This window comes from Hyperolius riggenbachi, chromosome 12 (genome assembly GCF_040937935.1).
Source record: "Hyperolius riggenbachi isolate aHypRig1 chromosome 12, aHypRig1.pri, whole genome shotgun sequence".
Lineage (NCBI taxonomy): Eukaryota > Metazoa > Chordata > Amphibia > Anura > Hyperoliidae > Hyperolius > Hyperolius riggenbachi.
Genome location: NC_090657.1, coordinates 32979719 through 32991543, shown reverse-complemented (window position 1 = coordinate 32991543; position 11825 = coordinate 32979719).

The following is an 11825-nucleotide window of genomic DNA, read 5'->3' as shown; positions in this document are numbered from 1 at the left end:
CAAAATACAGATAATATGGCAGTGGTTCCCCCAAAATAGATAATGTGGCAGCAGCAGTTCCCCCAACATACACATAATTTGGAAGCAGTTCCCCAAAATACGCGAAACCTGGCAGCGGATCACCCAAAATACACGCAACACCCAAAATACATATAATCTGGCAGCAGTGGTCCCCCAAACATACACAATCTGGCAGCAGTTCCCCAAAATACGCATAATCTGGCAGCAGCCGTTTCCCTAACATACACATAATCTGGCAGCTGTTCCCCAAAATACATGTAATCTGGCAGCAGGCGTTCCCCTAACATACACATAATCTGGCAGCTGTTACCCAAAATACACGTAATCTGGCAGCAGCCGTTCCCCTAACATACACATAATCTGGCAGCTGTTCCCCAAAATACAAAACAGCGGTTCCACAAAAATGCAGATAATCTGACAGCAGTTCCCCCAAAATAGGTACCCCCAGCATAGGTAGCCAGGTCTATAGGTGTCCCCAGTATAAGTAGCCATGAGTATAGTAGTCCCCAGTATATGTAGCCAGAGGTATATGTGCCTAGTATATGTAGCCAGGGGTAGGGTATATGTCCCCAGTATATGTAGCCAGGGGTATATGTGCCCAGTATATGTAGCCAGGGGTATATGTGCCCAGTATATGTAGCCAGGGGTATATGTGCCCAGTATATGTAGCCAGGGGTATATGTGCCCAGTATATGTAGTCAGGGGGTATATGTGCCCAGTATATGTAGTCAGGCGGTATATGTGCCCAGTATATGTAGTCAGGGGGTATATGTGCCCAGTATATATGTAGCCAGGGGTATATGTGCCCAGTATATGTAGCCAGGGGTATATGTGCCCAGTATATGTAGTCAGGGGGTATATGGGACCAGTATATATTTAGCCAGGGGTATATGTGACCAGTATATGTAGCCAGGGGGTATATGTGCCCAGTATATGTAGTCAGGGGGTATATGTTCCCAGTATATGTAGTCAGGGGGTATATGTGCCCAGTATATATGTAGCCAGGGGTATATGTGCCCAGTATATATGTAGCCAGGGGTATATGTGCCCAGTATATATGTAGCCAGGGGTATATGTGCCCAGTATATGTAGCCAGGGGTATATGTGCCCAGTATATGTAGTCAGGGGGTATATGTGCCCAGTATATGTAGTCAGGGGGTATATGTGCCCAGTATATATGTAGCCAGGGGTATATGAGCCCAGTATATGTAGCCAGAGGTATATGTGCCCAATATATGTAGTCAGGGGTATATGTGCCCAGTATATGTAGGCAGGGGTATATGTCCCAGTATATGTAGGCAGGGTTATATGTAGGCAGGTGTATATGTGCCCAGTATATGTAGTCAGGGGGTATATGTGCCCAGTATATGTAGTCAGGGGGTATATGTGCCCAGTATATATGTAGCCAGGGGTATATGTGCCCAGTATATATGTAGCCAGGGGTATATGTGCAAAGTATATGTAGCCAGGGGATATATGTGTCCAGTATATGTAGTCAGGGGGTAAATGTGCCCAGTATATGTAGTCAGGGGGTATATGTGCCCAGTATATGTAGTCAGGGGTATATGTGTCCAGTATATGTAGGCAGGGGTATATGTGCCCAGTATATGTAGTCAGGGGTATATGTGCCCAGTATATGTAGTCAGGGTGTATATGTGCCCAGTATATATGTAGCCAGGGGTATATGTGCAAAGTATATGTAGCCAGAGGGTATATGTGCCCAGTATATGTAGTCAGGGGGTATATGTGCCCAGTATATGTAGTCAGGGGGTATATGTGCCCAGTATATATGTAGCCAAGGTTATATGTGCAAAGTATATGTAGCCAGGGGTATATGTAGCCAGGGGTATATGTAGCCAGGGGTATATGTCCCAGTATATGTAGCCAGGGGGTATATGTCCCCAGAATAGGTAGTCAGGTGTCCCCCAGCAGGAGGGGAGCAGTGCAGTGGAAGGAGAGCTGGGAGCAGCGGTGGAGAAGGGGGGCCATCTCCCCCCTCACCTTAGGGTGCTCTCCTTCCCTCGCTCTCCCCTCCTGAAGTAATGTGCGGGCAGTCGGCAGCGGGCAGGACTTACCTCTCCTCACCGTCGGAACACCGGATTTGCGTGCCACAAGTCTGGTCTGGTCCAGACCAGAGTAGCGGCATGCAGATCCGGCGCCGGAACGAGGAGAGGTAAGTCCCACCCGCTGCCGGCTGCCCGCACGTTACTTCAGGAGGGGAGAGCGAGGGAAGGAGAGCACCCTAAGGTGAGGGAAGGGGGGGGGGAGATGGCCCCCCTTCTCCACCGCTGCTCCCAGCTCTCCTTCCACTGCGCTGCTCCCCTCCGAACATGGCAGGGTGAACGGCGTCCACTCTCTGGAAATAGTAAGTGGACGCCTTTCAACCGCGTCCACGCACCACTCGACCCCTGATAATAACCTTTAAAGAAAAAAAAACAATTTCTGTGAAAGCTGTGAAAATGGCCATATGAACTGGCTCTTAGGGACTAGTGTTCCTAATCCCAGCTTGTTACAGGACCTGTATAAAAGACACCTGTCCACATAAGCAATAAATCAGAAACCCCACAAATCATCATGGCCTACAAGTCCCACAATGCATTGCAGGAGTCTGACAGCCACAGTCATGACTCAAAGGCAAATGCATTGTGGGACTTGTAGTTCCATAACAGCTGAAGGGCCAAGTTTGCCCATGCCTGGCCTAGACCAAAGAGCTGTCCTAGGATGCCAGGGACAAGATTGTAGACCTGTGCAAGGCTAGAGTTGGCTACAAGACTATTGCCAAGCAGTTTGGTGGGAAGATAAAAACAGTTGGTGGGACAACTCGCCAATGAAAAAAAACACAAGTTAACTGTCAATGTCCCTTGGTCTGGGGCTCCATGTAAGATCTTACCTTGTGGAGTTGCAACGATCATAAGCATGGTGACAAAGCAGCCCAGAACTACACAGGGGGAACTTGTCAATGATCTCAAGGCATCTGGGGCCATAGTTGCCAAGAAAAAAAATAAATAAAATAGTAACACACTACCATCATGAAGGATTCAAATGTTGCAGAGCCAGCAATCATCCCTGCTCATGACAGCACATGTACAGGCCCATCTGCAGTTTGCCAATGCACGTCTGAATGATCCAGAGGAGAACTGGGTGAAGCTGTTGTGGTCAGTTGAGACAATTGAGATTTGTGGCATCAACTCAACTCTTAGTGTTTGGAGTAGGAAGACTGCTGCCTATGACCACAAGAACATCATCCCCACCATCAAATAAGAAGGTGTACACATTACAGTATGGTTTGGGTTTTTATTGTGTTGTGCTGAAGGACACCTTCAGCACAACAAAAGGACAATGGACAGGATCATATACCGTCAAATTTAGGGTGAGTACCTCTTCCCTCAGCCAGTGCATTCACAATGGGTTGTGGATGGGTATTCCATCATGACAATGACTCAAAACACATACCTAAGGCAAGAAAGGAGTGACAAAAGAAGAAGCACATGAAGATCCTGGAGTGGTCTAGCCAGTCTCCGGTACGTTATCCAATAGAAAATCTGTCTAGGGAGCTGAAGGTTTACGAGTTACCGAACATCAGCCTTGAAACCTTAAGGCCCATACACACATCGGATTTTAGTGAACCACTCGTCGTTTGAACGTTCCGTCGTTCGGACGTTTTCGCGTCAAATCCGACGTGTGTACAGACTATCGTTCGGGTGATAAGACTGGTTACCAACGATCCGCCGGGCGGATTGCTGGTAACCAGTCTTATCACCCGAACGATAGTCTGTACACACGTCGGATTTGACACGAAAATGTCCGAACGACGGAACGTTCAAACGACGGGTCGTTCGCTAAAATCCGACGTGTGTATGGGCCTTTACTGTCTTGGAGAGGATCTGGAAAGAGGCTTGGGCTAAAATCCCTCATAAGAAGGGATTAAAGAAATGACTGAGGCCATCTTGTGGCCAAACAGTAAAATTATATCAACAAACTTTTTGTTTCCCATTAAAAGCATTTTTTTTACATTTAAAAATAACAATTTCTCTCCCACACTCTTCCCAAGGTACCCAAACATTTTTTTTTATAATGACTTTTTTTTTAATATGTACAGTATGTCAAGGTATATTGTGACAGGGACATAATTTAAACAGTGTAATAACCGGTGAAAATGGGCAAATACATTATGTGGATTTTAATTACGGTAGCATGCATTATTTAAAAACTATAATGGTTGAAAACTGAAAAATAATGATTCTTTTCCAATTTTTTTCTTATTTTTCTGTTAAAAAACATTTAGAATAAAATAATTCTTGCCATAATGTACCATCCAAAGAAAGCCTAATTGGTGGTGAAAAAAAACAAGATATAGTTCATTTCATTGTGATAAGTAGTGAAAAATTGATTGCCGAATTAATCTAAGGCGCACTGAAAGGTGAAAATTGCTCTGGTGCTCAAGGGGTAAAACCCCCACAGTTGTGAAGTGTTTAACAGTCAGGTATGAGCACAGCCCTGTGCCCTGCTGTTGTACTGCTTCACTTTCCCCTTCATTAGCAATGTTGGCTGTCCTCATTATCTGTATCCAATCTGCTCCTGATCGGACATGCTACAAATAATTGTCAGATCCTTTCAGTCGGATGGGACATTGCATTATGCGTACCCAGCATGGTGTCCTACCAAATTATTATACTGCATTGTGCGTGGCTGAGGGAGACCTTTCAGGAATCCCCACCTTGAAAATCCTGGGTTTGCCCCGGGAAAGGGGGTATCATCCACTGATTGGGGAGAAGTTCAATCCTTGGTTAAAGTTCCTCTTTAACTCTGGGACAAATCTACATCTGCTTCGTATGTGCATAGGTATTTTACATTTTCAAAACTTTTTTGTGATAGTGGTCCTTTGCAAACGTCCAGCTAACTGATAGGCAGTTCGGCTTCAACTGGCTCAATATCTCGCTTTTTTTTCTTTTCCAAGTCAGTAGGAAATCTGGATGTGAGAAGAATTTTTTTCTTTTTTTTTTTGGAAGATTTCTTGCTGAGTGATAAGTGGTATAAAAATGAAATATAGCATACAATATTTTCTTTGTTTACGGGGACCAGGGTTATAATTCTTTATTATTATTGTTATTATTTAGGAAATTAAAGAAATGGAAAATGATTTTAACATCACGACAGAGGTGGACTCTTCTCTAGGAGTGGATCTCCATAAGACCCTGGATAAAGTGAGAGAAGAGTATGAACTTTTGGTGAAAAAGAATCGTTATGAAGTAGAAGAATGGTATATAAAATTGGTAAGATGCTTTCAAATGAAAATTATACACTGAAGAGCACGCCCATTTACAATGGAAACAGGAAATGTGGGCACTTGAGGTACATTGACAATTTGGGCGCCACCATTGGCAATTAGCGGCAACCAGGCGCCCAAGCAGAAATTTGAGAGCCTGGTAAAATTATTAATATTATAATTTATTGTTTATGTAGTAATCAACACAAGTTGAAAACAGGAAATGGGGACACAGTAGTGGGCGGCCCGAGCACCCACAATAGGGCACCTCCAGTGCCCAAATTTCCACCCATAAACAGTATTTTGTGTAGACATCAATGGAAGCACCCACACTTCTGCGGTACCTCCAGTATTTTCAGTTTTTTTCTGTGGATTTGCAGCAGGGTGGGGTGGGGGGTGGAGGGGTTGGTTAAGGTTTGGAGTCAGAAAGGGGGTTTACAATGGGGGGGTGTTAAGGTTAGGTGTCAGGAAGGGGGTTTACAATGGTGGGGATGTGTTAAAGTTAGGTGTCAGGAAGGGGGTTTACAATGGGGGGGGTGTTAAGGTTAGGTATCAGGAAGGGAGTTTACAATGGTGGTGGGGGGGGGGGTTAAAGTTAGTTGTCAGGAAGGGGGTTTGTGCCTGTTGGGTGGTTAAGGTTAGGCATCAGGAAGAGAGTTTGTGGAGGGGGGGGGCAGTTAAAGTGAGGCATCAGGACGCTGGTTGACAGTGGGGTGTGGTTAAGATTAGGCATCAGGAAAGGGGTTTGCGTGGGGGGTCGGTTATAGTTAAGCATCAGGAAGGGGGGTTTTAAGGGTTGGTGTTTCTGAGGGGAGGTGAGATTAGGGTTAAGCATTGGTGGGTGAAGAGTAGGGTTAACTTTAGCTGTACTAAAATATCAGTAATATTTACCAATATTTTACTAACAAACAGTGATACTCTGATACCCCCAGACAGGGCCGGATTATCCACCAGGCAACTTAAGCAGTAGCTTGGGATTTTGATCCGGATTTGAAATGGCCTTACGAATTCGGCCCGGATTTTACGTGTGATTGCCTCTAAAATCCGGAATCACAGGCCGTGATTCACGATTAAAAGCCCGCCAAAACCTGCCGACTTTAGCGGTTAATAGCAAAGCCCCCTTACATGGTAGATACCCCAACTTTGCCAGATATGTTAAGAATAACAATGGGAACAAGAGAAAAAAAAATCAAAAAGACCTTATAGTTTTGAGAAAATTGATTTTAAAATTTCAAAGGAAAAAAGTTACATTTAAATGCGGTAAATAACAGTTAGTTAATGAAGCAAAACCTGCTGACTTTAATCCTAGAAACACCAAATTTGCAGGATATGTTAAAAAGATAGTGGGGAAAAAAATAATATTTTCCTATTTTTTTTAACTTTTTTTTATGTTCAGATGGTGGGAAATTTAAAAAAAATGACGTGGAGTCCCCCCTACCCAGCAAATGTAACCCCTTGTCCCCCATGCAGGCTGGGATAGCCAGAATGCGGAGCCCCGGCCGACTGGGGTTTTGCACAATGAGCTATACCAGCCCGCATGGTCCATGGTACGGGGTGGCTCCAGGGGTGAGGGGCGGCCAAGCCTTCCCCTCTCCCCTGGAGCCCTTGTCCAATCCATGGACAAGGGGCGCTTCCCCACCTCCCAGGAGGAAGTGGGGCGATGACTCCCAGGGGGGGTTTATGGTGGCATCTGGGAGTCACCTTTAAGAAGGGGGCCCCCAGATGCCCACCCCCCTCCCAGGAGAAATGAGTGTAGGAGTACTCCTTGCCCATTTCCATAAAGGGTTAAGTGAAATAAAAACTCAACGAAAAAAGTCCTTCAATATTCTAAATTAACCAGAAATACTTACCTGTACCTTTAAAAAAAATGTTCCGACACCAATATCCTCTGAAAAGGTCCCACGCTAATATCCTCTAATCTTACGATCTTCTTAAAGGGACCCTGAGCTCATCTAAAAAATAAAAGTTGTAGTCACCAGGGGCTTTCTCCAGCCCAGTGCTGGTCGGGAGGTCCCACGCCGGCATCCTGGCTCCTCTCCTACTCCCCGTTTCGGAATGGCTGACAGGCCGCAGCCCGGGCGACACTCTCCCGAGTGTCGGGCTGCTCCTTCCGCATATGACGCGGATTACGTCACACGCCGGCCGCCTCGCGTGGCTTTGCTCCGATCTGAGACACACGTTAAAAAATTTCCGAATCGCTGAGACCCCTGGGGTGATGGCGCTACGGTGGCATCAGCAGCTGACGTTGAAGGGCATGTTGGCTGGCTGGCCATAGCTGGCGATACATGGCACCGGACACTGCCCCCAGCTGTTTCTGAGGATGAGCTCCCTCTGCTTCTATCAAGGAGTCGTCTCCTCCTACTCCTCTCTGACTCCCCCTCTGAACTGTCCCCCTAGTCATCTCCTGCCCAGCTTCGCTTTCCTCAGACACCTCCTCAACTGCACCAACTTCAGGCGGTTCATCATCCCCCTCCTCACACGTTACGTCCAGGGCCGTTTCTTGCACCGTGCGGGCCGGGTGACCGCACGGAGCGCAGAGTGACAGGTCAGGAAGGGGGGCGCCGGCAAGAAGACACTGACTGTGCGCGTCTGTCTGCAGGAGCCGGGGAGTGAGCACTGAGCAGGACAGGTGATGCGCGGTACAGGCGAACGAAAGTACGCCTGCGCGATCATCACCATCCTACCCACACTCCTCCTGGGCGTCCTGTGGCAGTCTTCTTCTGCTCTGACGTCACCGCTGGCGCCGCGCGTGGTGACACTTGACGTCTAGCGCCGCTGTAAGGCTGCAGGCAGAGCGGGAGGAGGCTGTCTTCACGGGCGGCGATGCGTGCTTTTCACCCTGGCCCTGGATCAGCGAGCGCCTCTTCAGCAGGTGGTCACAGGCAGAGAGACAGTAAGTGACCTGCTGCGCTGCGCTGTCACCCACCTGACTTTCCCGATGCCAGGACTCTGGGAGCCTAGGGAGGGGGACAGCTACCTATCTAACCTACGCTGGGGGGCAGCTACCTAATCTAACCTACGCTGGGGGGCAGCTACCTATCTAACCTACGCTGGGGGGCACCTACCTAATCTAACCTACGCTGGTGGGCACCTACCTAATCTAATCTACGCTGGGGGGCACCTACCTAATCTAACCTAGGCTGGGGGGCACCTACCTATCTAACCTACGCTGGGGGGCACCTACCTAATCTAACCTACACTGGGGGGCACCTACCTAATCTAACCTAGGCTGGGGGGCACCTACCTATCTAACCTACGCTGGGGGGCACCTACCTAATCTAACCTACACTGGGGGGCACCTACCTAATCTAACCTACGCTGGGGGGCACCTACCTATCTAATCTACGCTGGGGGGCACCTACCTGGTCTAACCTATGCTGGGGGGCACCTACCTATCTAACCTATGCTGGGGGGCACCTACCTGTCTAACCTATGCTGGGGGGCACCTACCTATCTAACCTACCCTGGGGGGTACCTACCTAATCTAACCTACGCTGGGGGGCACCTACCTAATCTAACCTACGCTTGGGGGGTAGCTACCTATCTAACCTACGCTGGGGGGCACCTACCTAATCTAACCTAGACTGGGGGGCACCTACCTAATCTAACCTACGCTGGGGGGCACCTACCTATCTAACCTATACTGGGGGGCAGCTACCTAATCTAAACTACGCTGGGGGGCACCTACCTAATCTAACCTACGCTGGGGGGCAGCTACCTAATCTAACCTACGCTGGGGGGCAGCTACCTATCTAACCTACACTGGGGGGCAGCTACCTATCTAACCTACACTGGGGGGCAGCTACCTAATCTAACCTATGCTGGGGGGAAGCTACCTATCTAACCTGTACTGGGGGGCACCTACCTAATCTAACCTGTACTGGGGGGCACCTACCTAATCTTACCTGTACTGGGGGGCACCTACCTAATCTAACCTACACTGGGGGGCAGCTACCTATCTAACCTACACTGGGGGGCAGCTACCTATCTAACCTACACTGGGGGGCAGCTACCTATCTAACCTACACTGGGGGGCAGCTACCTAATCTAACCTACACTGAGGGGCAGCTACCGATCTGACCTACGCTGGGGGCACTTATCTAACCTGTATTTGGGGCACCTACCTAGCTAGCCTATACAGGTGGCAACTATACTGGCTACCTATATTGCAGGCACCTACCTAAATAACCTATACTGGGGGCACCTACCTATCTAACCTATGCTGGGGGCAACTATTCTGGCTACCTATATTAGAGGCACCCACCTAGCTAACCTGTACTGGGGCACCTACCTATCTAACTTATACCGGGGGCGCCTGCCTATCTAACCTATACTGGGGGCAACTATACTGGCTACCTATACTGGAGGCACCTACCTGGCTAACCTATAGCGGGGGCAACTATACTGGCTCACCTATGCCTGGCTACCTATACTGGGGTACCTATTCTTGGCTACCTATACTGGAGGGACCTATACTAAGTCCAACTAGACCTGGCTAACCTATACTGCGGACACCCATACCTTGCTCGGGGGGGGGGGGCGCAATTTTTACACCCTCGCCCTGGGTGCATTTTAGCCTAGAAACTGCACTGGTTACGTCCATACTATCTAACTCAGACGTAGGAGGTGGTGTACCTGCGCCTTCTTCTTGTTGTTGCAGTAGTGGCTGTGAATCCGTGATTTGACCACCACCAAATAACTCCTGCGAAGTGTCAAATGCAGCGGATGTGATGCTTGTTGTAGCGCTGGTGGCTGCGGGAGATGAGGTGTTCTGTGTTAAATACTCAACCACGTCCTTACAATTTTGGGAAGTGATGGCACGTGCCTTCTTCTGAGCACTGTATTTTGGGCCAGGTCCGCATGAAATCACAGCAACACCACCTCGCACAGACCTGCCGATGCCTGGTGGCCTTCCTCTGGGTCTGCCTCTACCTCTTCCTCTACCTGTTTTGTCCATTTTGTCCATCTCGGGGGGATGCTAGGTATATGCAGTGAGCTGGGTTCACTCAACACAACAGGTAGTTATATGCAGTGAGGTGGGTTCACTGAACAGTAAAGGTAGTTAGATGCAGTGAGGTGGGTTCACTGAACAGTACAGGTACTTAGATGCAGTGAGCTGGGTTCACTGAACACAACAGGCAGTTAGATGCAGTGGCCTGGGTTCTCTGAACAGTAAAGGTAGTTAGATGCAGTGAGCTGGGTTCACTGAACACAACACGTAGTTAGATTCAGTGAGGTGGGTTCACTCAACGGTAAAGGTAGTTATATGCAGTGAGGTGGGTTCACTCAACACAACAGCTAGGTATATGCAGTGAGGTGGGTTCACTGAACACAACAGGTAGTTAGATGCAGTGAGCTGGGTTCACTCAACACAACAGGTAGTTAGATGCAGTGAGCTGGGTTCACTCAACACAACAGGTAGTTAGATGCAGTGAGCTGGGTTCACTGAACATTAAAGGTGGTTATTTGCAGTGAGGTGGGTTCACTCAACACAACAGCTAAGTATATGCAGTGAGGTGGGTTCACAGAACACAACAGGTAGTTAAATGCAGTGAGCTGGGTTCACTCAACACAAAGCTAGGTATATGCAGTGATGAGGTGGTTTAAGTAAACACAACAGGTACTGGGTATATGCAGAACTGGGTAGTACAATGTGCAGCTCCCTGTCACACACACAGGTAGTCACTGAATGTGCTGGGCTGCTGGCAGTGGCACACACACTATGAATTAGCAAGCCTGTGCATGCAACAAAAGTGTCAGTTTGACACACAGAAAAAAAAAAAGTACAGGATTAACTCTGAAAAGAGCGGTTGAGGGGTGCTATAAAAGCAATAATAATCAGCCAGGAGCAAGCTAAGCAGCCAAGAACCTAACTAATCTGCCCCTAGGAGAACAAGTCTGCAGCACCTGTCCCTAGTCTGTCTCTAGCAGGCACACGAGTGAGTGTAATGGCTGGCGGAGCCTGCCTTATATAAGGGGGGGTGGGGCTCCAGGGCTTAGTGTAGCCTGAATGGCTACAATGTGCCTGCTGACTGTGATGCAGATGGTCAAAGTTGACCCTCATAGTGCATTATGGGGCGAATCGAACTTCCGCAAAAGTTCGCCTGGTGCAGGCGAACGCGAACCTCCAAAGTTCGCATGGAACCGTTCGCTACATCTCTACCAGAGATATAGAATTTCAGCCTTGTACTCAGTATGGTTATTGGAGATTGTTATTGTAGTCTGTTTTTCACTGAAAGGGCTTGCCAATTGCAAGGATATTGGTAAGAAAATACAAAATGCAGCAATCGATTGTCACATTCATGAGGCAGTTTGTCCGTAAACACTCTGCCTGCTGCATTTTTTGTGCAACTGCACTTGTGCTAAATTTGTTGAGGTACGACAAATTTCATAGGTTATGTCCAGAGCCCAAAGGATCTTGGCGGTCAGTATGCGAAGTAGCCGGCTACTGCAGCCAATGTGCTAACAAACTGTGCTACACTTAAAGTGTACCTGAGAGATATGGGAGGGGGGGGGGGTAATTAAAGAATTATACATA